This window comes from Misgurnus anguillicaudatus, chromosome 9 (genome assembly GCF_027580225.2).
Source record: "Misgurnus anguillicaudatus chromosome 9, ASM2758022v2, whole genome shotgun sequence".
Lineage (NCBI taxonomy): Eukaryota > Metazoa > Chordata > Actinopteri > Cypriniformes > Cobitidae > Misgurnus > Misgurnus anguillicaudatus.
In genome coordinates, this window is record NC_073345.2 from 34,199,661 (window position 1) to 34,226,743 (window position 27,083).

The 27,083-nt window shown below is 36.4% G+C and overlaps 1 protein-coding gene across 1 annotated transcript in view; it reads right to left on the minus strand.

Annotated features, from left to right (window-relative positions):
- Positions 1-27,083, minus strand: part of ntng2b (netrin g2b) — an 88,138-nt gene that overhangs the window by 42,753 nt on the left and 18,302 nt on the right. The window lies entirely within an intron of this gene.

Sequence of the window (27,083 nt, forward strand, 5' to 3'; positions counted from 1 at the left end):
AGCTGGGGACTAGCTGAAACCAGCTCACCAGCTTGTGCTGGTCTTAGCTGGATTTTTCAGTAGGGAAGTAATGGCTCACCCAAAAATGAAAATGTTGTATTTAGTTATCCTCATGTAACATGTATGCTTTTCTTTTTTCTGCATTACACAAAATCTTTCTGGATCTCATTACCAAAAGTTTAACCTTTGATTTTGGTTGTCAAGCTCCAAAAATGGTTGTTCAAAAATAGTAACCAAATATGCAAGATAAAAAAATGTGATTTTCAGAACATCTGTAAATTGTGGCCTCCTATAACTATAAACTTTGCTGTCTGAAAAAGAGATGGATAAATGATTCTTAAAAAATTCCATGTTAAGCCTTTATACACATTTATGGCGTGACAAAAGAGCGAGCAAATCCTTTAAAGAAAAGGAAAACAGGAAGAAAGACATTTATCCAAAGAATGAAACATTAAGAACTTTCCGAATCTCCAAAGAGCCATAAACACCCAAAAATGGCTTTTGATAAGAAGAGGGAATTGAGGAACCTTTATTGAGTCTTACAGGGTCTCAGCAGTGTTTTTAAAGTGTTTGGTGACGCTCTTAAACTGTGTTCTGTCATCATGTCCTGAAGAGATTGACAGTCTGATTCTGTCTGCTGTCCTATAAAATGATTGGTGTTGTCTCCAGTTGATAGCCGTTTTATGGTTTAATGAAGGTACTAAAATTTTTGGGGTGGGTCATGTTCTTCTTTATAGCATTTTATTTTTCCACATATAATGTTAGTTGAGGTTACTTGCAACAGAACAGTCATAATTTACCTTTACACAACCAGTTTTCACACTTTCTTTCTAATCATTCGAATTAAGGTGCTGTATCTTTAAGACTTCTAACGTAAATAAACTAATGAGGGTAAACGCAAATTCAATAATTTGTGCAAGTAGATTACATTCAAATTCAATACAAGACGCAAATAGACACAAACTGGCATGAGGTGATGCAAATGCCACAAAAACATGCACTATAAACGCGTCTTCACACAAGTTGAAAATATTTAACTCAAGCTAAAAATTTGCAATGCACAAAGTTAAATCCTGCAAGTAATCTAGAGCGAGGAACTTGATGCAAGGAACGCAAAGCGAGGAACATGATGCTTCGTGTTTGGTGTGTACGGAGCATAATAATTGGCTATCCTGGATCTATATGTAAATGTGGGCTGTCAAAAATGTTAATATATTTGCGGTAATGATTCAAATTAGTTCACGTTGCTTACTGTTGATTTAATAAAAGGTTTGCTTGGACTAAATGTTTGAGGTTTATGTCTGTATAATTAAAACATTTTTAAGAAACATTTTGTTTCTCATGATGTGAACTCCTGAAGTGTCCAGACTGTTAATCTAAACCGAACTCTTCATTCCTGTATGTTTCATTTCAGTTGGCTTTGTAGGACAGATCTGGAGGTTATACTGTAAGCTCATTGTATTTAGACCTGGTGTGAATGCTAATGTGTGCTTTGTTTTACCCTTTGCGGGGCAATAGAGATTCAAATGGGATAAGGCTGCATTTGTATAACCCTACAGCAGTGGCGGGCCATGCATTACACACCTAGGCCTTCAGTGGTGTCCTACCTGAATTAATCCATATCCTAATACCATCATGACGTAACGGCAATAAAAACACAATCTAATCAAATTATATGAAAATGCTAAGGTCATTGTAAGCCTGCTAGAAGGCCAGGCGATGCCAACTCGAAATCTGCTGGTAGAGACGATTCTCTCAGACCAATCAGTGGTCTACAGTGTTTTTACATCACGTTTCAAGTATCAGCTCAGCTCGCTTGGAACCCCAATCGAGGTGGTACTTAAAAAGTTTTGGGTACTACGTACTGTACACAGTGGAAAATCCTCGAAAAGGAAGCTGACCCGACCAGTGGAGTACTATGCAATGGAAAACATCATTAGTAACTACTTACACCCAACTCTGTACCAGGTGTCATAAATAAAACTCTTCATCAATAGCTGGAAAACAATCGCTAAGCTATAAAGTAGTGACATACGTACAGCCTTAAAAATAGTCTTTTTAATTTTGCAATAAAGTTTCAGGATTGTTTGCCATATTCCCAACACACTGAGAAGAATCATTAAAATCCTGTTGTCACTCTTGAAACTTAACGGTGCCTATGTGGTTTTTCAGCAGGGCCGGGTCTACAGGGGGGCTGGGAGGGGCATTGCCCCCCCCAGATTTTCCTTCTGCCCCCCCAAAAATGTCCAGTCAACCTTAAAATAACGAAGTCTCTTTAAACAGAAAAACATCTTCTTTAGGCAAGCGCTAGCATTTACAGCTCCCGCAAACTATCATCTGATTAGCTTATTCAAACCCTTGAGGTTTTTCAGCAGTATTTAACTCACATGAAAAGTACTACTGTTCTCTATGACGGTAACTAAAAAAAACACGCGTCTTTAAAATATATATCAAAAACAATCCAATTTAGTATTACATAAACGTAATAACACAACACATATTAAAGTGAAACTTTTTTTATAGTAAAACATGCCCAAAATAGCCCCTTATCCTTTCTTAGACTCACCTCATTATTTATTCATGCAAATACAACAGCCAATGGCAAGTCTCCAGCAGCATTTAATGTGTTTGTTTTAGACGTAGTTCTGTTTATTAAAATTAGAATATGCAGTTTGGTTGTGGCATACTATATAGTAGATATAAATGATATAAGATGGTTATACAGTAAATATACAGTATTGTAACAGCTGAGCATCGCGTGCAGTTTTAAAATCAAATTTTAGCGTTTTTTTCATCATCAGCTCATTCAGCTCGCGTTTGAGAAAAAACTTCACACACAAAAATCTACAGACTTTTAAGTTCAGGAGGAGCTTTCACTCCGCAAGGTCATCATAAGGTAAAACGTTGTATTTTATAATGTTGCGTTGTATTATAATATCTAATTTGCTGTGTTATGAACAAGCAGTGTGATTTATCTTTGGTCTCGTCGCAAATCACACTTACAGTATTTTAGGGCTTGTGCTTTTGTCTGGGCTGTTATAGGCAAACAGGATAAACTTTGACGAATTTGTCATGCATCTCAAATTGCTTACATGATGCAACAATATATTATTTAAAGCATTGTGCTTTGTGATATTTGAGGTTGCTGCAGCAGCATGATAGGGTCAAGAATTAATGAACATATTTCTTATCACATATCCCATTGAAAATACATTATTTTAAATGAAGAAAATGTTTGAGAAGTGGAAATAAAGTTCCTAACAAGTGTTTATTTAGAATAAAGGCATATGTTAGGTAGGGTAGGTATAAGAATGGCTTTAATTTATCTATAAGTGAAATAATAGATTAAATGCAGTGTAAACATTAATAAAATATAGCTATATGTAGCTTTGCATTCATATCACCTGCTTGCCTGATTTCATTAACTGTGACTAAATGTGTCAAACTAGTGTAATCATTATAACATTATAAATCATTAATCTAATTGCATCTACTTTTAAAATTTGAACGTGCAAAATGACATATAAATGGCCTTTTATTATAAGACATGCAAAGTAATATTGGATTGAAACATCCATAATTTTAGTGTATGAATCATTTTAGTCGAGAAATGGCTGCCCACCCAAAAATCCTGACTGCCCCCCCAGTCCAGCAAGCCTAGTACCGGGCCTGTTTCTCAGTCCTTTCGTTCCTCTTTTTCTTTCTCATATTGTACATTTACAATGAGTTAATCAGTCAGACTAAATAAATATGACTTCACACTCGATTTAATTTGACTTTATCATATTCTATCTCTTTTTTCTCTGTCTAGCTTTGTTTTGAACATTTGCACGCTGTTGCACACAGCTTTTCTATCCATGACCCATTTACAGAGGTATCTCAGGACCCTATCTAGCTCAGTACCCACCAAAATACGTTTAAACTAAAAAATGAGAGGGGAAAAAACATCTGTTCTCATTTGATTTTAAATGCAACTTTTTTTTAAACGGCCGGTGATTTTGAGGGCGCTCGATGTGAAGTTTATCACAACATGTATGAAGCCTGTCATGTGTGTGGTTCCTTTTTTCAAAATATGTGTTCTGCGCATCGAGAGATCCTATGTGCATCACTTGTCTTGTCAAAATAAGTGCATGCTGCAGACGCGTCTAAAGGGTTTATGTTACTGTTAAAGGAACTGTAAGTAGGATTTTAAGTGTTTTATTTTAAGTTTTATATCAAAATCAATGTCTTTATTCATAAATATGTCCTTGTTGGTGTCAAATGACCTCTGCCAGTGATCTGACTTTTCTTTGTAAGCTTAGAATTTCTTCTCTTTACTTTCATTGAACGGGTAAGTCCAATGAGGCTTCCATGTTGTTCCGCCGTATTGATAAACTATAATAGGAGAGAGGGACAAAAAGCACTAGCCTACCAACGCGTTTCCACAACGCGTTTTCATTCAGAACACGTGAACCAGCTGAAACGGACAAGGAGATCAATGATTACACAACGGCTACCGTAGTTGCAACCTATATGGGGAGGCTGCAGACCTGGAGCCGGTAGATCTACGCCTCTGGCAGTTTTGTGCCCCTGTTGCTCCTCATGCGCCCAGCAGTGGGAGAGGGAAATACAACAGGATACTAGCCTATTTAAACATTTACAACCGTTTATGAGCACTATTTATTAATATTACACATTTAAACGAAAATTGTATGAACTTACAGTGTACACTGCAGTCTGCACACTACGGAACCACAGACAGTAAAAAAATCCATATAGTCCAGGTCTGGTCATCTTTGTTTTTATTATTGAAGATAAAAATAAGGATCATGGGTTTAAATGGTTTTGCATTATGATACGAGTGTATATTAGCGTGTTTTCCTGTAGCATTTGAAATCGATTGGACCCGGAAGCGGCGCGTGATGACGTCACACGTAACTATTTATAAACTGTTTTTATATTCAAGAGACTGACTGATATATGATGTTGTGAATTTATATTAAGTTACATTTAGATATTAACCATATTTAGGCCATTAGCATAAAAAAGTACTGTGTAATCATGGATCATAAATGAAATATCTGCTGTACAATTCACAATAGGTCGTCATACAGCTACAAAACATGTCCTACATAGCATTTTATGAAGACAAACACAATGTAACATTTCTAAAATTCCAGGGGTCAATTCGTATCGCTTCAAGAAGTTCTGCTGCTATCATACGGTTGAACCGTAACGGTTCATATGACTAGGCTCATATACTAATATACAGCCTCCCCCTACTGGACGCATGAGGAACAACAGGGGCGTAAAACTGTCAGGGGAGTAAAACTGTCAGGGGCGTAGATCTACCGGCTCCAGGTCTGCAGCCTCCCCCTACTCGTTGCAACACACATTTGGAAAGGGGAGGCACTAGAGAGCACTGTTCGTTTGAATGCAAAATACAATTTCACCACTAGATGGGGGTAAATCCTACTTATTGCCCCTTTAAGGGAGTGTCTTGCGTGTATTTTGTGAACGTGAGCATCTCTTTTATCTGAAATGGTTTTGACGCGTGTGCAGCGGTCACTTGTTTTGGCAGGGCACGTGATGCACATGGTTAACGTGACGCTCAAACACATATTTTGAAAACGCTAGCAACACACATGACACTCCGTACACTTTTTTTGAATTAGCGCCTCTCTGTTGAGCAGTCATGAGTCGCCACTGCCCGCCAGCATTTTTTGTGATTTTCTTAAAAGTTTCACAATATGCCTTACAGGAAAATGTGCTTCTATAATTATATAAACGTACAAATATATCAAATGAAAGAACAGACCCTCTGCTTTCAAACAAACAAACAAACAAACAAACAAACAAAATGAAAAAGGTTAATCCTACCTATATTTTCTGCTTATAAACTCTTAACTCTTTCCCCGCCATTGACGAGATATCTCGTCAATCAAGAGAAAATGTTCCCCGCCAATGACGAGTATTTCCGTTTTTCCACAATACCGCTATTATCCACTAGGTGCTTTTTATCCACTAGGTGCCTTCCGCAACTTTTTAAACCTGGAAGTATTGCCCTATGGCAAGCTGCTGCATGTCCGTGTCTGTTTTAAAGATCGCTCTGAATGGGATCTCTATGAAAAGTCAGTCACAAAAATGGAATTATCTCTGCTTTTTGCTCAAAATGTGGTGTTTTTGCAGAAACCTACCCATATTAAAGAGCTGATTGTTTGAAAGCAGAGGGTCTGTTCTTTCATTTGGTATATTGTATGTTTATATATTTGAAGAAGAACATTTTCTGGAAGGCATTAAACTTTTGTGAAAATCATGAAAAATGCTGGCGCTGGCTGGCAACTTTTTTTTAAAACGCTGGCGGTGAAAGAGTTAAATATGGCTATTTTTCTTAAAAAATATTTTTTTAGCAAAAAGCTGAAATAATTGCATTTTTTATGAAGGAATTTTGTTAGAGATAAATTCAGAACGATTATCAACACATACACGGAGTGTAAAATTAATATTTAATGTTTTACTTCAGTTTTTATAAATTGGGTATGTGCGCCATCTAGTTGATAATTGCGGTATTACAGATAACCATAAAAACTTGTTTTTTTTGTGTAAATGTTTTCTCTTAATTGACAAGATAACTTGTCAATGGCGGGGAAAGAGTTAAAACCACTTTCATTGCTGGTCATACACTTAAAAAAATGCAGCATGAAGTTAAAACAACTTGCTGTTGCAAGTCAATTTAATCTACTATCTTAAGTTGTGGTTTAAGTTGACATAACTTTAAAAAAAATTCACTGTGACGGCCAGCAACCTTCCAGATTTCCTCATATACTGTATTTAGGAGATTCTTTTCCTTTGAGACACCTTGGAAAAATCAGAGAAATCATTCCAGAATCCTGGAAATCTATTGAATTTTTTAAAATGTACATTAAAGTACATTTGTATGCTAGTAGATACAAGTTACTCGTAATTTGTTGTCTCTTTTTAAAAAGTAATTATGCAGTGCAGCAGGGAAATGTCTTTACTGTAACGTACAGGTATTATCATTTGTTTCTAAGTTTTTATAAATTATTTATTTTTTCCTCTACTATTTTATGCTAAAAGTAAAAGTAAAAATAGGCCTTAATAGCATGACGTGTTTTAGGTTGCACTTATATGTTAAGCACAGGGGATTGGCTGGAATATGGCCGTTACCAAATCGGGAACAGCCAGGCAAGCTCTATTTTTTGATGACTGGTAATTCTAACCAATATTATACAGTACAACTTTCTCCAGGTATTAAAAAGCTCCTATTCAGATACCACAGACGCCATGGGCAATTCCTGATTCTGAAAAGAAAAATATGAGGATAAACGGCTGGAAAGATTGGAATGAGTGGCTGGAGGAGGAGAGAGCTTGAATGAGTGGGAGTTGGACGGGATCGCGATGGGAATTCCGCTTTCACTGAAGCGTGACTGAAGAACAAAGCAGACATGCCGAGAGAGAGAGAGAGAGAGAGAGAGAGAGAGAGAGAGAGAGAGAGAGAGAGAGAGAGAGAGAGAGAGAGAGAGAGAGAGAGAGAGAGAGAGAGATGGAGTGTGTGAAAAGCAGGGAGAAGACTGTGAATGTAGTATTGATTTTTTTAAGTGGAGTGTAACAATCAAGATAACAATTATATCAAAACAATTTGATTATCATAATTGAGAAGAAACACAGTAATAATGAAAAGATCGCTCACTTTGGAGGATAAAAAACCTGAAAGTCTGACCACATGCATGTGTATATAGATAGTATGGAGTTTAAGCAGCAAGCAGGTCAATCTTGACCTTTCAGCAAACCAAAGAGATTTGTGACACCGAGATTTCGGATAAGTTGCACGGCTGGCACCGGATATCTGCCATATCTGCGGGTGGATGCTCAGTCCTGCAGCAGGTGTTTTGAGTCAAATACTCGAGTTGTAAATGTCATGTGACTCATAACTTACTGTAAAAGTCACGTGAGGATGTTCAACGCTGTGCTCAATGGCTGGCGATATCACAAAAACGTACACAATCTCAGGCCTTTAGTAGCAAGTATCTTAAGCTGTGATGTCAGAAAAAACATTTATACTTAAAGCCCTACTAGATACATTTTAGTCAAGTTATAAAACATCTACTATACCATAATGAAATGTGTGATGTTTATATGCTTTACAGCTTTACAGCCAAAAATGTATAGTCCCAAGTATCCAGATCTTTGACTGCAGCAGAAGGTCTGGGGGTTTTGCTGCTTAAACCCGCCAGGAACAAGTGTGCAATATGCATCAGACAGTTCATAAAGGGACTGTGGGTTTGCCATCTGAGGCTAATAATACACAAAATCTGTCAGGTCCAATTAGAAAGAGCACATTTACAATCAGACTCATGCTGCACACACATATGCTGCCATACAAACACACACATTTGCCAGATGCTTTTATCTTTACTCTAAAAATGCTGGGTTATTTTCAAATTGCACTGGATCAAAAAGGGACAAACCCAACCTGCTGGGTTGTAAGTTAACACATGCTGGGTTGTTTCAACCCAAAATGCTACAGTAGGTGGCTTTAACCCATTGTTGACCCAGCTCTGGGTTGAACTTAATGCAACTTACAGTGAATTCAATCTACACATTTATTTCAAATCCATGACCTTTGTAAGGAACAATTGACGACGGGCTGTTGAATTATTCGAAAATAATGCACACCTGAGGTAGCAATGTGAAAAACCTTTACACCGCGGGTGTGCATTATTTTCAAATAATTTAAAGGCCCGGAGTCAATTATTCCTCTTATGCTGCATTCACACCAAACGTGAATAGAGCATCTGGCGCGAATGATTTCAATGTTAACTGTTTTAACAGCGATTTGCGCGAGTAGATTACATACAAAGTCAATGCAAAGACACGATCAGACGCGTCCTCGCATGGGGCGATGCGAATGACGCAATATTTGCCGCGAAAACACGCGCTGTTTGCCTCAAAAGCGTCTTCTCCCAAGTTGCAAATATTCAAATCGAGCGAAAAATTTGCATGATACGAAGTTAAATCCCGCAAGTAATCTAGAGCGAGTAACGCGATGCCCCATGGTGTGTACGTAGCATAAGTCGTTGTAAAGACGCATTTACGCCACTGATCTATATAAATGACTGGATTGCACATAGAACGCTTAACGTAACAGCGTGAGGTGAAGCCAGCGCAGAGTTCGAGCTGCCATCTTGGTATACCCAACTGGCAGATGGCGTCATTGACTTCCATTCAAAATCGTGTTTTAAATTTACCCGCTTTACAGCGTATCAGTCACGCAAGATTATTTTTAGGATATGTGTACGTAAATTAACTGTTAATTCTGGTGTTATTTGCAATGTTTATGCTTTAATCGGGCAGGAAAATGGATTTATAAAAAAACGTTAAGGTGAGTGTGTCTGCTGTATTCTGTTAATGACACGGGTATAAATAAAGTTTTTTTTGACATTCAGCTACACGGTCAGCGTTATTTCTCTAAATAAGGCTATGTCCACACCAAGCCGGTGCATTCCCTATCCGATCATTTTTTTTTCCTTTAAAAAAAATAAAGGAAAAAATAATCCGTAAACACGAAACCACTGAAACCGACTGAAAGCGGTGTAGTATATTTGCCGGACCAGTATGGGGCGCTGTAATTCTGCCACAGATATACACTATACACGGAGAAGAAGACTTTGAGCATGCGCATAACCAACGTATGGTGTTGTCCATTATCGCTTGATGGTCACCACAATTGCATAGAAGCAATAGATTTTGCTGTAATAAAGCTAGTAGGCACAATCACGTAATCCGCCATTATTGTTGTTGCTGTTACGTGTGACGCTTCCGACACGTGATGTGATGACGTTTTTGCTTCATAAAATATACGAATTGGCTGTACAGACGAAACCGCAAGGGTGTCGGTTTCAGATTTATCCACTTTAGGACCCGGTTTCAAAAAATAGCGGATTCAGTCTCCCAAAACGCCGGATCCGTGTGGATGAAACGGCAATACGATAACTAATTTATACGTATACGGTGATACGCGTCTCCGTGTGGACAGCACCTAAGTTGAGGTAACTTGTAAGTTTAGATAACATAAAACCAGCAAATTATTGCATGCACATACAGTACAAAGTATAATTATTTATTTAGATTTCAGAATGAGCACTTTTGTCATTAATACTAAATATGCTGCGGTCTGTCTGCTGATCTGATACTGTAATGAAGATGAGTGTATAATAACTGATTAAAAACTAAAATGTACAACTTTCAGTAAATAACTATGTAGAGCCCGACCGATATGCGTTTTTTGGGGCAGATGCCGATACAGATATTAGGGAGTAAAAAAAGACCAATAACGATATATCGGCCGATATTCTATATGTGTATATTATAGTTCAGTATATACTACAGTATATTATACTAAAGTACTGTACATAGAATACACTATATACTTTAACATAATATACTGTATATGAATAAATACAATGCAATGCAATGATCACTCACATATGTGGTGATCACTTACAAATGTGGTGATCCAACACTTATATTGATGTGACAAAGATATGTACTATAGGCAAGAAGTTAACAATAAACTTTATTATCCAAAATTAGTTGGATATCAGTGCACTAAACAGTAAACTTGACTTATTATAAATAACTTTAAAACACAAAGAGAACAAAATACATAAAACTTGCATCATTTGCAGTTTTGACGAGAACGTTATAAAGAGAAACTTATGAAGTCATTGATTAATATTAGCTTTACAGTAAGTTGTGTTCTTCACAAATTAGTTAGCCACTCACAGTTACGACAATGCTTGACGGAGCACATACTAATGTACACTATGTTTAATGTTGTGCACAACGATTTTATAACACAAACCCAGGGTTCCGTGCAAACTTTAGACTTTTATAAAAATAAAGCGTCTTCGCTCCGCCTCTTTTATTTAGCAAGGGTGTAGAGTTGCGCGAGCTTATTGAATCAATTGCTCTGAAATGAGCATGTTACCTAACAACACAAGCAGCAGTAATCTCATATAGTGATATAAAAGTGCACGGCTGCGCGTAGTTTAAACGTGTCATTTCTCCGTCTCGCGTCATTTCTCCGTCTCGCGTCATTTCTCCCGCTTGCGTTTTAACTCGCAAGTCGACAAAGAGACGGATTAAAAACACCAAATGTAAGCGGGAATGCGTCTCTCTTGTCCATTTATAATCCAATCGACCAAAGCGCGTCTTAATACCAGGTGTAACAATGTTGTGAAGAAAACACTGCGTGACTGCTTCCATGCCACCTGAACTGAGAGACTGACTGAAGTGAAGGGGGTGGGGGATTGGCTGGTGTCACTACAGTGAGTGATCTGGGTCGCCATTAGCAACCAGTATGGCGCACTCTGCTGGACAAACAAGTACTTACATCTTTCAAATGCATTTAATGTGTTCTGTAACAAACGTTCATATTGGCGCATATCTGCGGCTTATACGCCGATACAGATATATCTGCGACATGCTCATATCGGCCGATAAAATCGGCAAAACGATAAATCGGTCGGGCTCTATAACTATGTACATGCTTAGGAAGTTTGTGTTGTAATAATGTACAGGGTAACTTCAGATATGAAAACGAAGGCTAGTAAAGTGATGTTTTATCATTAAAATCTGATCGCGTCCAATGATTTAATAGAAAGTTTGGGTATACCAACATGGCGGCGCGGTGGCTTCACAGTTGTGACGTCATGCGCAATCCAGTCATTTATATAGATCAGTGGTTTACATCTAGAGATCTCGCAGCCAGACCGTGGCGCGGTAGACGCAAATCCACTTCGACGCGCGAATGAGGCGAACTCACGCGTGAGTTTGGCGGAAAATCATGCCACGTTAACCAATCAGGAGCTTGCTCTAGTAGTGACGTGATTACAGGAAGCAGGCGGAGTCATAGAAGCCCCTCCCATGACGTGAATTTCCTCGTGAATGTCTCGAATGACTAGAATTTATATACCACGGTTACCACAAACATTGATCTGGTGCCTATTTTCAAAACATTTTAAAGGTTAGGTGTGCGGTTTACAGAAAATAATCAAATCCATGAAACATTTCTCAACCAATCAGAAGCATTCAACAGGCCCGTGGTATAAGCGTTGTTAATGCATTGCTTAACCTGATGTCTTCCTATTTTTGACCCAAAGCTTGGTTGAAAATAACCCAGAATTTTTTGGGGGGAATGAAAGTTCTTCATACTAAGGTGTGCTCGTTGGTTAGCACATGTCTGTCTTTGAACATACTGCATACTAACCCCCATTTAAGACCCAGTCATTACCCATAATGCTGTACGGTAAAAGCTTTTTAAGGTTACAAGGTCAGTGAGCATGCTCAGAACCCAAAGGAATTGAGACTTGAGCTTTTAGAGATGACCTTCAACCGAACCGAGTGTGTATGCGAGAGAGTCAGTGTGTAATAAAAGGTTAAAAGTTGTAACCTTTTACCTGTAACAGGTAATGTTATTTAGTGAATGTTCATATATGTGTGTGAATACTGCAGTGTGTGTTCAGTGTGTCACAGCGTGTGGTTTCTGTGGGGAGTCCCACTGCATAGCAGAAAGTGAATAATTTACATAGACTGCAGAATCTGCGAGTGTACGTCACGACGAAGATCCAAGATATAAATTCAGCACAGAAACTAGGGTTTTATGTGCGTGTAGGGCAAAATAGATTAAAAACAGAGACGCAACCCGTATGTACGAGCTCGGTTGAATGCACAGCCTTGCAAAGTATAGTTTATTTGACTTGGAGGTTCGACGCATGCGCATTGCGACAAAATGCATCTCCTGGGCTACACAAGCACAGTACGCACACACGCATGCACTCTTCTGATGATAAAAAATTGCGTCACATGCACTGTAAGCGGACCCTCAGGTACACATAAAAAATGGACTATACTTTGGCCTTAAAGGAAAACACCACCGTTTTTCAATATTTTACTGTCTTACCTTAACTTAGACTAATTAATACATACTGTACCTATCTTTATTCAATGCATACACTTAATCTCTGTATAGCGGGTCGTGAATGTGTTAGCATTTAGCCTAGCCCCATTCATTCCTTAGGATCCAAACAGGGATGAATTTAGAAGCCACCAAACACTTCCATGTTTTCCTTATTTAAAGACTGTTACATGAGTAGTTACACGAGTAAGTATGGTGGCACAAAATAACGTGGCGTTTTTTAAAGAGGATAAAAAATAAGAACTATATTGTATGGGGAAAGAGCACTTAGTTTACAGCACTTTGACCTCGGGCGCAGTAATATTGACGGTAGTTTGAACGAGAGGGGGGGGGGGTCTGCACGTCGAGGTCGAAGTGCTGCAAAATAAGTGCTGGTATAGCATTACATTTAATAAATAAACATGTTTAATAGAAGGGGGTGTCCCAGTACTTTTGTCCATATATCGTACCATTATATTGTACACATAATTCTGGCAAATTGAGTCGGAATGAGCAAATAGAGTTATTTATATTTTGACATTTTCCATTAAGGAAACTTTACAACGATGCATGATTTGTTGAAATCGAACAAAAAAAGACAAAGCTACACTTGTTTGAAGTTGATAAACCTGGCCAATGACGCTCTCCTGACGAGTTTTTTTACGGTAATCTGTAATTCCGCTATTATCCACTAGATGGCCATAAATTACCCAATTTATAAAAACTGAAGCAAAAACTAATTTAATTAATGTTAAACTCCGTGTACGTTTTGATTATAGTTCTGAATCTTATCTCTAACAAATTCTATTGTTTCAGATTTTTGCTCAAAATTTTGTATTTTTGATAAAACCTATGCATATTTAGGAGGTTATAACAAGAGAACAAATGAAGATAGGATGAAACGTTTTTTTTTTCGCGTTTTGTTTAAAATCAGAGTGTCTGTTCATATATTTGTATGTTTATATATTTATAGAAGAAAAATTTTCCTGGAAGGCATTATGTGAACCTTTTGTGAAAATTAAAAAAAGTACTGGCGTGCAACTTTAAAAAAAAAAAAAGGCTGGCGGGGAATGAGCTAATATCAATCAGGTACCAAATTTTATCTCTCTTAATAGCTTTTTAACATAAAGCAACTTTATTCTCTAATTCCGGCATGTGTTAAAACCAAAACCGAAATGTCAGATGTGCATGTGCATGCATGCATCTTTGTATTAGATTAAAGAGCACCTATTGAATCTGTGCGTTTCAGGAAGAGAGGAAAATCTGGAGCTACAAAAATTTACACTGTGTGAAAATAAGATGTTTTTTTAACCATAAACCACGCAAACACATTGTATTATACCAAATACACAAAAAACTTTGTTTTTCGCCATGAAATAGGTGCACCTCAAGCATTTAGGACGGTACACATCTCAGAAAGAGAACAACTAAAGATCATTTTAAATATCATTTTAATTTAATTTAATTTAATTTAATTTAATTTAATTTAATTTAATTTAATTTAATTTAATTTAATTTAATTTAATTTAATTTAATTTAATTTAATTTAATTTAATTTAATTTAATTTAATTTAATTTAGAGCATTGAGATCGCTAGACGCTGGCTTAATCTACTTATATTTATGTAAACACCAATTTGACCAAAATTGATATTTATACTTTCTTTCACCTGTAAACATCACAGAAGTTAGATGGTGTGCATTCCGAAAAATCTTGCCAGCAGGTGTCACATATGTGTATTAGTACAGATGTAACTATTTGGCCGTGAATTTTAAGTTTAACAACTCTGTCTTATTTTCAACCTATCACTCATCCCTCTATTACAGTGCTTCTCAAACTTTTTCACCGTGTGGCCCCCCTTATGTATGGTGCATTCCTTCGCGGCCCCCCCACAAAAAATGTATAAACAAATTTGTTTCAAAACGTTACATTTTAATTAAACAAAACATATTAAATTATACAAAGTAGTGCTGTTGGTAAGTAGCCTTATTTTTTTAGGTTTAATTACACAGAATTCATGATAAATTAATGTATTTTATAAAATGAATAAAACCCCCCAGTTTAAGAACTACTGCTCTATTACATACAAGTGCAACTAAAAAATAATCATTCACATACATACACCCCTTTCACACATTTCTTATATATTTAGTGGTAGGTTAAGTATTGAGTATGGTGAATGATAACTCTGCTGTGCATGTGTCAGCTGTATGGTAACTAAATATGAGGGCACTAAATGAATATTGTGCTGAAGAGTGTGAAATCTCGGAGTATGTTATGCTAATGTTTTTAGCATCTGTGTAAACAGACTCTTTTCAAGGACATCCTCACACCTCACCTCCCTCTCTCTCCATCTCTTTCTATCCTACTCTCGCTCTTAGTGGCTCTCTTGAGAAATAAACAGAGTAAATGTGGGCATTACTGAAGTGAAAGAGGAATAGAGAGAGAGTGGGCCTTAAAGTTAGTTTGTTTATTTTACTTTGTATACTTAAAAATGGACTTTGACTTGAGAACTTGCATTAAGTAAAATAACAGAAATAAAAGGAGGGATGATTTGAGTAAAATGCTGACACGGAGTAAAGAAGCAGCTCACTTTGATTATCAAATCAGCCGTCTGTATGAGGGCATAAATCACTCCTCCTTCATCGGCTCATCTTTCTCTGTCTCTTATTATCCTTTCAAAATCTCCATTGTCATTTGTGAGGAAGTGCGGTCTAAACACTGATTTAAATACAGCGTGCCACTGATTAAATTTTTTCTTCATTTATTCAGTGTACTATTATATTTTGTTTCACATGCTATATAAAGCAGACTGTTTTGCATACAGTAAAAATAACAAAATAAAGACTATATGACTTGCTTTCTTAAAGGGACATACTCATGAAAATATGCTAATTTTCCAGCTCCTCTAGAGTTAAATATTTGATTTGTATCGTTTTGGAATCCATTCAGCTGATCTCCGGGTCTGGCGCTAGCACTTTTAGCATAGCTTAGCACAATCCATTGAATCTGATTAGACCATTAGCATGGCGCTAAAAATAACCAAAGACTTTGGATATTTTTCCTATTTAAAACTTGACTCTTCTGTAGTTACATTGTGTACTAAGACCAACAGAAAATTAAAAGTTGTAATTTTCTAGGCAGATATGTCTAGGAACTATACTCTCATTCTGGAGTAATAATCAAGGACTTTTCTGCTGTAACATGGCTGTAGCAGGAGTAGTGATATATTACGCACTCGCACTGCCCGAAAATAGTGCCCTGCCATTGAAAGACACTAAGGTAAGGTGACCAGATTTTAAAATGAAAACCGGGGACATTTCCCAGTTCAATGGTCAAAATATCATTAAAATCTTATTAGTTGTTATCTTTGAAATAAAAAATGGGGACAAAACGTTTTTAAAGTTTTCTTCTTTTTATTGGTTTGGGTTTACTGCAAAAAATGATTTACTTCTTTGAAAAAATTATGAAATCAAGATGCATTTTCTTGATGAGCAAAATCCCCTAACAAAAAATAAGACAAAAAATAATAAATTGAAGTCAATTTGTGCTTAAAACATGCAAAAAATGGTGTAAGACATTTTTTCTTGAATTGAGTGTTGGCCAAGTTTTTTTGCTTGTTTTCAGCACAAATTTAATATTTTTGTTCTAAAAACTAGACTTGTTTTCTTATCTTGCCCATCAAGAAAATGCACCCTGATTTAAGAATTTTTTTAAATAATTTTTTGCGGTGTTTTTAATTCAATTAATTTAACAATTTCTGTAGCCAAAATAAAAAAAATCTATTTTTTATACAATGCACAGAGACATACCTCATCAAACATTACTTCTAAGGTACTACTTCAGCTGATTTCATAGTGTTGTAAACGTGAAACACAGAAGGAATAATGCAAAATGTAAACATATTAACGTTAGCCTACACAAAACAAATGCTCAGCACCATGCTGTGATCAGTTCATTTCATTAGTTTATTACTTTTATTTAACATGAGTAGTTAGTACCTTAACCCGACTGTTTTCATATCTTATGATAACTTGATTGACGATAACTTGATGACGCGTTCTCATGTGTCTTGTAGTAAATTCTTCATCGCTAAAAGCAGTGGTGCGCAACCAAGTTTAGCTCGCAGCTCCCTCTGCTGGTGAAAATAATCATAACATGATTGCTCCGGTCTGGTACTACAAAGGCTACATGTTGATTGGGTTTTTGCTGGTTGTTTTGGACATGCTGTAAAACGGGGACATTTCCGGGGACAGCTCCAGTCGGGGACAGAACACCAAAAAACGGGACTGTCCTCGGAAAACGGGGACGTCTGGTCACCTTACACTAAGGGGACTATTTTCGCAGTGCGTAATATCATTGCGCCTCCTGCAGCCATGTTGCGGCAGCAAAGTCCATATCCATATCTGCCTAGAAAATCACAACTTTTAATTTTAAGTTTTAGATAGGAAAAATATCGAAACTCTTTGGTTATTTTTTGGCGCAATGCTATAATGGTCTAATCAGATTCAATGGATTATGCTAAGCTATGCTAAAAGTGATACTGCCAGACCTGAAGATCAGCTGAATAGATTCCAAAATGGTAAAAAATGAAATGTTGGAAAATTTGTATATTTTCAAAAAATTGGAGTGTGCCTTTAAGCACAATAAAGTGATGTGATAAGTGATGAAGTTTTACATTATGATATTGTTGTGATTTGCTAAGTTTGAATTGTTGATTTCTGGAGCTTGAAAGCCAAAGGTCACGTCCACTTTTGGCTTATGGAAAAGAGCGACGCAGACATTTTTTCTTTTATTGAAGAAAGAAAATCATTCAGATTTCAAATGAATGAAGATGGAGTTTGCATATCTGTACTGTTCCCTTAAACTCTTTACGATCTCTCTTGTAATTCAGTCCGGTCTTGCTCTTTACTTTCCTGCGAGGATTCTTTAATATAATCTCTCCAGGGGTCGACCACACACAGTTAACACAATCTCAACTCTCTCTCTCTCTTTTTTCTTGTGTCCTTTGAGGAAGGGGAGGACATAAAGCTATTATAACTCAGAGAGAGAGACAGACATCCTGGTTTTTCACAAAGTCACACAGTATTATGCCTATAGCAGCGGCAGTGTGTGTGATCCCTCATGTACTGACACTAGACAGCCCTCCAGAGCTTTGAGACCACAGATTATTTATTGGTGACCCGTAGCTGTCACACCACCCTCACATATACGTTGTAGTTCACATACAGTGCAGTACAATCGGGTTGTTTTAAGTTCTGGAGATGAAATATTTAGACACTCGTGACTAAAGCTCAACAGTGACATCTGGTAATGGAAGAAGCGGGTATAAAAACTTTCTGAATTGTTAACAACATGGCAAACTTTTTATTTATTGAAACTTAATTTGACTTGAAGACAGAATAGAAATCACTTTGTCTTGTCTGGTAAGCTCTTGTTTGCTGGATACAATTACTGAGAGCTTTTGGAAGCAAGATAAACTTGCTATAGTAATATATAATATATTTACACTCACCTAAAGGATTATTAGGAACACCATACTAATACTGTGTTTGACCCCTTTCACCTTCAGAACTGTCTTAATTCTATGTGGCATTGATTCAACAAGGTGCTGAATACATTTTTTTAGAAATGTTGGCACATATTGATAGGATAGCATCTTGCAGTTGATGGAGATTTGTGGGATGCACATCCAGGGCACGAAGCTCCCGTTCCACCACATCCAAAAGATGCTCTATTGGGTTGAGATCTGGTGACTGTGGGGGCCATTTTAGTACAGTGAACTCATTGTCATGTACAAGAAACCAATTTGAAATGATCTTCAGTCTTCAGTCTTCAACTGTCCAATTTTGGTGAGCCTGGCAAATTGTAGCCCCTTTTTCCTATTTGTATTGGAGATGAGTGGTACCCGGTGGGGTCTTCTGCTGTTGTAGTCCATCCGCCTCAAGGTTGTGCGTGTTGTGGCTTCACAAATGCTTTGCTGCATACCTCGGTTGTAACGAGTGGTTATTTCAGCCAAAGTTGCTCTTCTTTCAGCTTGAATCAGTCGGCACATTTTCCTCTGACCTCTAGCATCAACAAGGCATTTTCGCCCACATGACTGCCGCATACTGGATGTTTTTCCCTTTTCACACCATTCTTTGTAAACCCTAGAAATGGTTGTGCATGAAAATCCCAGTCTGGCACCAACAACCATGCCACGCTCAAAATTGCTTAAATCCCTTTTCTTTCCCATTCTGACATTCAGTTTGACCTTCAGGAGATTGTGTTGACCAGGACCACACCCCTAAATGCATTGAAGCAACTGCCATGTAATTGGTTGATTAGATAATTGCATTAATGAGAAATTGTACAGGTGTTCCTAATAATCCTTTATGTGAGTGTATATAGTAATAGCTGCACATCTCATGGTACATCTCATGAAAATCTGACTTTTTCCATGTTTAAGTGCTATGATTGGGTCCCCAGTTTTGGTAAACCATTCTCCACAAGCATGTGAGTTTGGCTCCCCTTGTGATGTCAGAAGGGGGTAATTCCGCCCCTTAATCTGCACTATACCACGTCACTGCCATTTTGTGCAGATATCAACTCATTTGCATTTTAAAGGACACATCCAAAAACAGCACATTTTTGCTCACAACTACAAATTGTCAATTTTATCATAAATTATATATGGTATTTTAAGCTAAAACTTCACATACATACTCTGGAGACACCAATGGTTTATTTGACATCTTAAAAAATTTTGTGAAATGTCTTCTTTAAGTTACCATACAGAACTATATATTACAATTCACTTTGACTTTAGGAAGAAAACATTAAAGTATAGCATATGGCCCCTTTAAGATGATGTCTACTCAATCCTAAAGCACTGAACAACTCTTGAAGGTTACTGCAGACTTTATATAAATCCAGTGGTCTCCTTTTCATTATCTGAGTTTACACAGATTCAAGATCTGGAGCAGCAAACTGTGCAAACTGTGTTCATCTGCATGGATATCAACCTGAATCCCAACGTATTCACCCAAGTGATGATGAAATAACTCATGGTATGAACTCATGCAGGAGAGTCAACTTACAAAGATGAGTGCTGGCGTAATGTGTCGATGGGGAATATTAATCTAGCTGCATTTTTTATTTTTGAAGTTAACATGAAATTTGTGAATGCTACTGTATTTCTATTTCTGTAATTTTTACGGTAACAGGATATTCAAAGAGATAAAATGTTGGACGAGATTTAATCCATCTGGAATCGATTGCTGGAGGAATGTGATCTCTTTACTGTATATGGCGGGTGCTTGAGGGTAGGGGATGAAAATAAGAAGGCATGGGAATCAAGTTATTACTTTGACAAAAATAAACATATATTTTTCTTTTAAAAAAGACCATAAGATGTATTTAATAGGGTAAGTTTTGATTTTGTGTTGTCTGCATACAGACTTGTGTCAGCAGCTCTTTTTCTCCTTAACACTTTCCTGTGTTGTCTCACATTGTGTGCGTGTGTGACTGATATCACATTGAGTCTGTTACTCCAGAGCATTAATTACTCTGTCAACCACACAAATTTAATCTGCATGACGCCTCACTCCAAACATGGAAAACCTAGAAAATCACCAGCAAAAAGTATTCCAGTATGACTCCAATGACAAAATACACACAAACTGTGCCTGTACAGAGGACTACACACACACACACATGCACTTGTTGTGATCGATCGAGAGCTGTCAGCCCGATCTTACCCAGTCTCAGGCTAAGAATAATTTATTGATCATCGGATTGTATTACCAAGAGTGTGCGTGTGTGCGTCGCTGTGTTTAAATGGCTCTATTATGACTAAATACTACAGGAAATGGCTCACCAGGGTGGTTATAGATACACCCCAAAATATATAAATATCCTGAGATATATAAAGTATACAGTACTGTGTAAAGTCTTACAGGCCACAATGCCACCACTAGATGTTGATTTTGCAATGTTAATGATCACATATAATCATTTCTCAGTCTCATACAACCAAAAAACAGGAAACTTTTATGCAGTATTAATATTATAAGTGTCAAGCATTTAGTGTGAGCCTCTTTTTCACTTGATCAATAGCAGGAACCTGCAGGATCTCTTAAACCTTTCCGTGAACAGGACACCTGAGTTTACTTTAATATTTAGCATGTAAATGTTAATATATCACAACAAAGTATATATCGTTGGAAAGGTCTAAGAATGTAGTTTTCATATTTCAAAACCTTTTAGCAGTAATAATAATGCAGTGACTATAATTAATTAATTTGTGACAAGAGTATGCACACTGTAAAAATTCTTTTCTGCCTTAATTTTCTTTTTTGAATGAACTCAGATAAGATATGAGTTGCTTATAAAATGAAGCTGACTTTTATTTTATAAGTTATAACAAATCATCTCTAGTCAAGAAGATAACTAATAGTAAGTTGAAATCTTGTAAATCTGAGTTGATTCAACAAAAAATTAAGTCAGCAAATAATTTTTTACAGTGCAGCAAACCTCACAGTTAATCAACACAAACCTATTTTTTGGTGATAATTTTATGTATAAAATATATTTTATATTGCATTCTTTTTATTTATTAACATAAATTTATATTGCTATAACAATGTTTTTATTTAATATTTTTTAAAATTATTTAATAATTTCCAGACACTTCTGTGAAAAACTTTAAAATGTCTTCTTTAAAACAAAACCAAAATTAGGCTTCTAGACCAAAAAATGCCAGATTATATTAATTTGAAGGTGTACATCACCTTTTCACCCCCCCTCCACTCAAAAAGGGCTTCACCAGTTAAAGGGTTAAACCTAAATGAAATGAAATTCTAATTTCTCATTTTAACAGTGTTCCCACGGGTCATGGAATTTCTGAAAAATCATGGAATTTTAAAAGGTCTTTTCCAGACATTGAAAGTTAGGGAATTTTATATTTTTTGTCCAAGTCATGAAATATCAGGATTTTTGTTTGTTGCTTTAAATTCTAGTTTCAATTAATCAAAATTAAACCTGCTTGTTAACTTTTGATGTAAGGAATATCATTTCCAGGTCCAAGACTCCGCTGACGACAATTTTAACAGCTGTTTATTTATTATCCAGGCTCACGGCAATACCAGACATAGGTCGTGGAAATTCAGCTTTTTAGGCAGTGAAAGTCAGGGAAAATTCAGGGAATTCGACATTTGACTTAGAGTGGGAACCCTGTGTTTTAATCTAATGACTCCATTCTAGTTCACAAGATGTGTTAAGTGCCAAGAGAGGTCAACACTAAATACTGACTTTTACCAGAAGATGACATTTTTTGTATATTCCAGTATTTTTATTTGTATCATTAATGGGACATTTCACAAGCCTTTTTAAAATGTCAAATAAATCTTTGGTGTCTCCAGAGTACATGCAGTATATGAAGTTTAAGCTCAAAATAGTGCACAGGTAATTTATTATAACATGATAAAATTGTCACTTTGTAGGTGTGAGCAAAAATGTGCCGTTTTTGGGTGTCCTTTAAAATGCAAATGAGCTGATCTCTGCACTAAATGACAGTGCTCTGCTTGAATAATGCAGATTAAGGGGTGGTATTATCCCCTTCTGACATCACAAGGGGAGCCACATTTCAATGAGCTATTTTTTCACATGCTTGCAGATAGTGGTTTACCAAAACTAAGTTAATGGGTCAATCTTTTTCTATTTTCTAGGTTGATAGAAGCACCCAATTATAGCACTTATACATGGAAAAAGTCAGATTTTCATGATATGTGACCTTTAATTTAGAGAAGCGAAAAATAAATATGGATTTAATTAAAACTTTGCTAAAATAGCAAAGCTGTTGGTGGTCTAAGACTTTTGGACACTGTACAGTATACAACCACAACACACATAGAAAAATTTTTTTTAGTACTTGACACATTGGGCCAATGATATTTTGTTCTTCACTTATTGGACAAAGATATAAGAGCAACTGGATGCTGCAAATAAATACACACACACACTATGTTATCACTCACTGTCAAGCAGAACTGCTCCTGTCAGGGTTTTACTGTATCATTGTCTCTGTGTGTGTGTGTGTGTGTGTGTGTGTGTGTGTGTGTGTGTGTGTACGTGTGTGTGTGTGTGTGTGTGTGTGTGTGTGCGTGCGTGTGTGTGTGTGTGCGTGTGTGTGTGCATCTGCGTGCGTTGTCTTTAAATGCAACTAAACGTTTGTCACATTTATCAAAGTGTGGTGCAACCTCAGCAGCCGATTGTATAGAAATAGGTACGTCATAGCAGTGTGTGACAGTATGAGTAAATGTGTGTGGTCACGTTTTATAAAATTTAGTGAAACTCAGACGCAATGAAGTGTATCTTAATACAGATGTCTAAGGCCTCACTGAGTAAAGAAATGACAATCCATTAATCTTACCATAAAGATGTACTTGCAGTATTCATATATTCATTATACACACTGAAGCGAACACACAAACACACACACACTCTTAACAGCCACATAAACTCTGTTGTGATGATTTTTTTGCTATTAAAAGTAACTTCCTAACTAGTGTTTTTATAGGATAGGTTTCACTTTAACTGAAGTTATTCTGTCTTTTACACAGGGTTGGTATAGGAACTACTGTACACACTGCAAAAAAAATGACTTTCTTTCTTAGTATTTTTGTCTTTTTTTAAAGTACAAATATCAAAACATTCTTAAATTAAGATATATTTTCTTGATGAGCATAATGCCCTAAGAAAATAAGTCTAGTTTTTAGACATTAGCTGACATTGGAGTAAACAAATCTAAAGTTTAGTTTCATGTGCTCACGTGAAACCTTCACATGCAGAATTTTAAAAAACAGTTTTGTTTCGCGTGCTCACGTGAAATCTACATATGCAGAATTTTTTTTTAAGTTTTGTTTCCGCGTGGGCACCTGAAACTTTCTCGTGCGCGAATGAAAACTTTATTTAATTTTTGCTCCATGTCACCTTAGGGGCTCCATAAATATCTGCCAATGGGGTGAGAAAAATATCTTGAAATAAGTTAAACACTTAATTCAAGAAAAAAGGTCTCACCCCATTCTTATCAAGAAATACTTTGTGATTATTATTTTTTTTTAGATATTTCTACTGAAAACAATACAAAAATACTAAGTATGAAACACATTTTTTGTAGTGTGATCTTCAATCAACAACTCATCTCTAGTCAAGATAAATAATAGTAAGTTCAAATGACTAGTTTATTAACTCATTCCCTGACAGCCCCCCAGCTTTTTTTAACTTTTACAAAAGTTTCACAAAATGCCCTCCAGGAAAATTCTCTTCTAAAAATATATAAACATACAAATATGTTTTCAAACAAACATTTTATCCTATCTATTTTTTTTCTCTGCTTATGAACTCAAATATATATATTTTTTGCAAAAAGCTGAAATAATTCAATTTTTGTGAAGGAGATCAAAACGATTATAAAAACAAATAATTTGCTTCAGTTTTTTTTAATAAATTGGGTAAAGGCGCCATTTAGTGGATAAACGCAGTATTACAGATAACCATAAAAAACTCTTCAGGAACACGTTTTTTTTTTTGTGCAAATGTTTTCTCTTAATTGATGAGATAACTCATCAATGGTGGGAAAAGAGTCAAACAAAAAATGTAAGACAGCATAGAATTTTTTTACAGTGCAAGGTTGTGTCTATTGAGAGAAGACGCAGGGAACAGATGCCAAATAATACCAAGGGAGAGTTTGTAGTGATTATGGTGGGGGTTGCAGTGACGGCTAGATTCATTCTGAAACACTAGAAAACTCCAAAGTTAAAAGAATGGGTCAACATAATGACTAAGACAGCTTCGTACGAATGTTTGCTTTACAAACTTTATAATAAGATCAAAGCAGGGGTCCCTGTGGGTATTCCGGTCAGTGAAGACTTTTGGGGCCAGATTTACTAAACGGGGCAAATTAGTGTGAGCGCAATTCCAAAAAAGCGCCAATGGAAATGGTAATATCTGTGGGTTATTTACTAAAAAGCGCAGATCAAATAACACGGTCAAATTAGTTCAGGGTCGCAAATGAGCAGAGCTGATCTTCAGATCAGCACCACAGACATTGCAGTAGAAACGTCGGGGTGACTAATCCCAGCTAATGAAGCCATAGTACACTGAAAAGAACTGGAGGACAAAAAATGAAGGTTTACAGGAAGTTTTAAAACGTCTGGTATTGTGTGACTTCTCCTATTTTTTTTTTAAATAACATGACTTGGCAAACAATATTTTTGAATAATATGTTTCTCTAGCATAAACTGTTACATGTTAAAATCCTCTGCATTGCACCAGGCGTTCTCTGCTCTTTATTTTTTAGCAATAACTGCAGCCATTAATTTAAGACGTGCTTCTTGGTGCAAATACCAGTAATATCACATGCTCAAACATTCGTAAATCTCAAATAATTTAAATAAACTTCTCCCCAAAATTTTGCATCTGAGAAGGAAATGCCTAAAAATGCATATGCAATAAGATCAGTCGCAAAAATAACTAGACCACATTTAATGACAAATGACAAATTGATGGTTTGCGCTGGCGCATGCTGTAAGTAAATCTGGCCCTTGATCTTTTGTTATGCTGTCTTTCCATGTTAGACAATAATTTGGGCCTTTTATTATTATTATTATTAATAATAATAATAACTTTGGTAACACTTTATTTTACAGTATCTTTGGTAAGTCACAGGTACCTACTATAGTAATAACATTTAATTCTGCATAATTACATGCAACTAACCCTAAATCAAACCCTGATCCTAACCCTAACCCTATAGTAAGTACATGTTGTTACTTTAATTACTTAGTATTTAATTTAGTGATGCACCGATGTATCGGCCACCGATATTTATCGGCCGATTTTTGATGAATTTGAAACCATCGGCATATCGGCAATAGCACGAGAAAGGCCGATACCGATTGTCATTTTTGACAATAAAAATAACAAATATACACTTTTAAACCACAATTTCTCGTCTAGATCCGGTCCAGCGCGACCTAACGTAAATGCGTAGTGACGTAGGGAGGTCACGTTGTTACATTTATAAATACGCACATTTGCGGACCATTTTAAACAATAAACTGCCACAAAGACATTAATTAGTATCAGCTGACATACAACAACGTAGGAACGGTCCTCTATTCAACACATTTGTAAACACTGGGGCGGAGTTTCGCGTTCGTCCTCTGTGACCTCTTGACGTCATGACGTATTGCGTTGGGGTCACGCTAGCGCATGACGACCGGATCTAATTACGAGAAGTCCATGTGCTTTAAAAGTGTATAATTTGTTATTTTTATTGTCAAAAATGACAATCGTTTTGCTAGATAAGACCAACTGTATAGCCTCGTTTGGGATACAAGTGTTTTAATAGTCGGCATCGGTATCAGCCAGAATGTTGAAGTTGTCTAAGTATTAAATCGGTATCTGTATCGGCCATTAAAATGAGAAAAATCCTGCAATGTTTTCCTCAAAAAACATAATTTCTTCTCGACTGAACAAAGAAAGACATCAACATTTTGGATGACATGGTGGTGAGTAAAATATCTGGATTTTTCTTTTAAGAAAATGGAATATTCCTTTAATGGATTATTCTGTTAATTTCAGCTACTTTAAATATTCTGTCCTAACTCGATGTCGATGATGTACCAGAGGAAAAACAATAAAAACTTGAATTACAAAAAAAATGTAATGTAAGTGTCTTTGGACAAGTTTTAGGTTCACATTGATTTTTAATTTGAAACTTTTAAATGATTCTTGAATCCCACGTTCCTAAAACTGATTAGTGCCAGAAAACCAAAGTATATCTGATTTTCTTTGTGTTGTTTTGTGTTCACGACTTTAATCTGAGTGATGTAACGTAAATACTTTTGTCTCTTTCCATGTCACTCACTTTAAGAAAATTGGAACAAACACAATTTCAAGCGTTTGTTTTCTTTCACTGTAGACAACATTAGTTTCGATCCTGCCAAACCCAGGCAGAGGATGACTGTGGCTGTATGACGCTGCATTGATGGTATCAGATAATGATATTAAAGCACACCTCACGTGTTCCTGTTAACAGCCTATCAGTTCATTATAAACCGGACCTGTTATAGGCTCTACT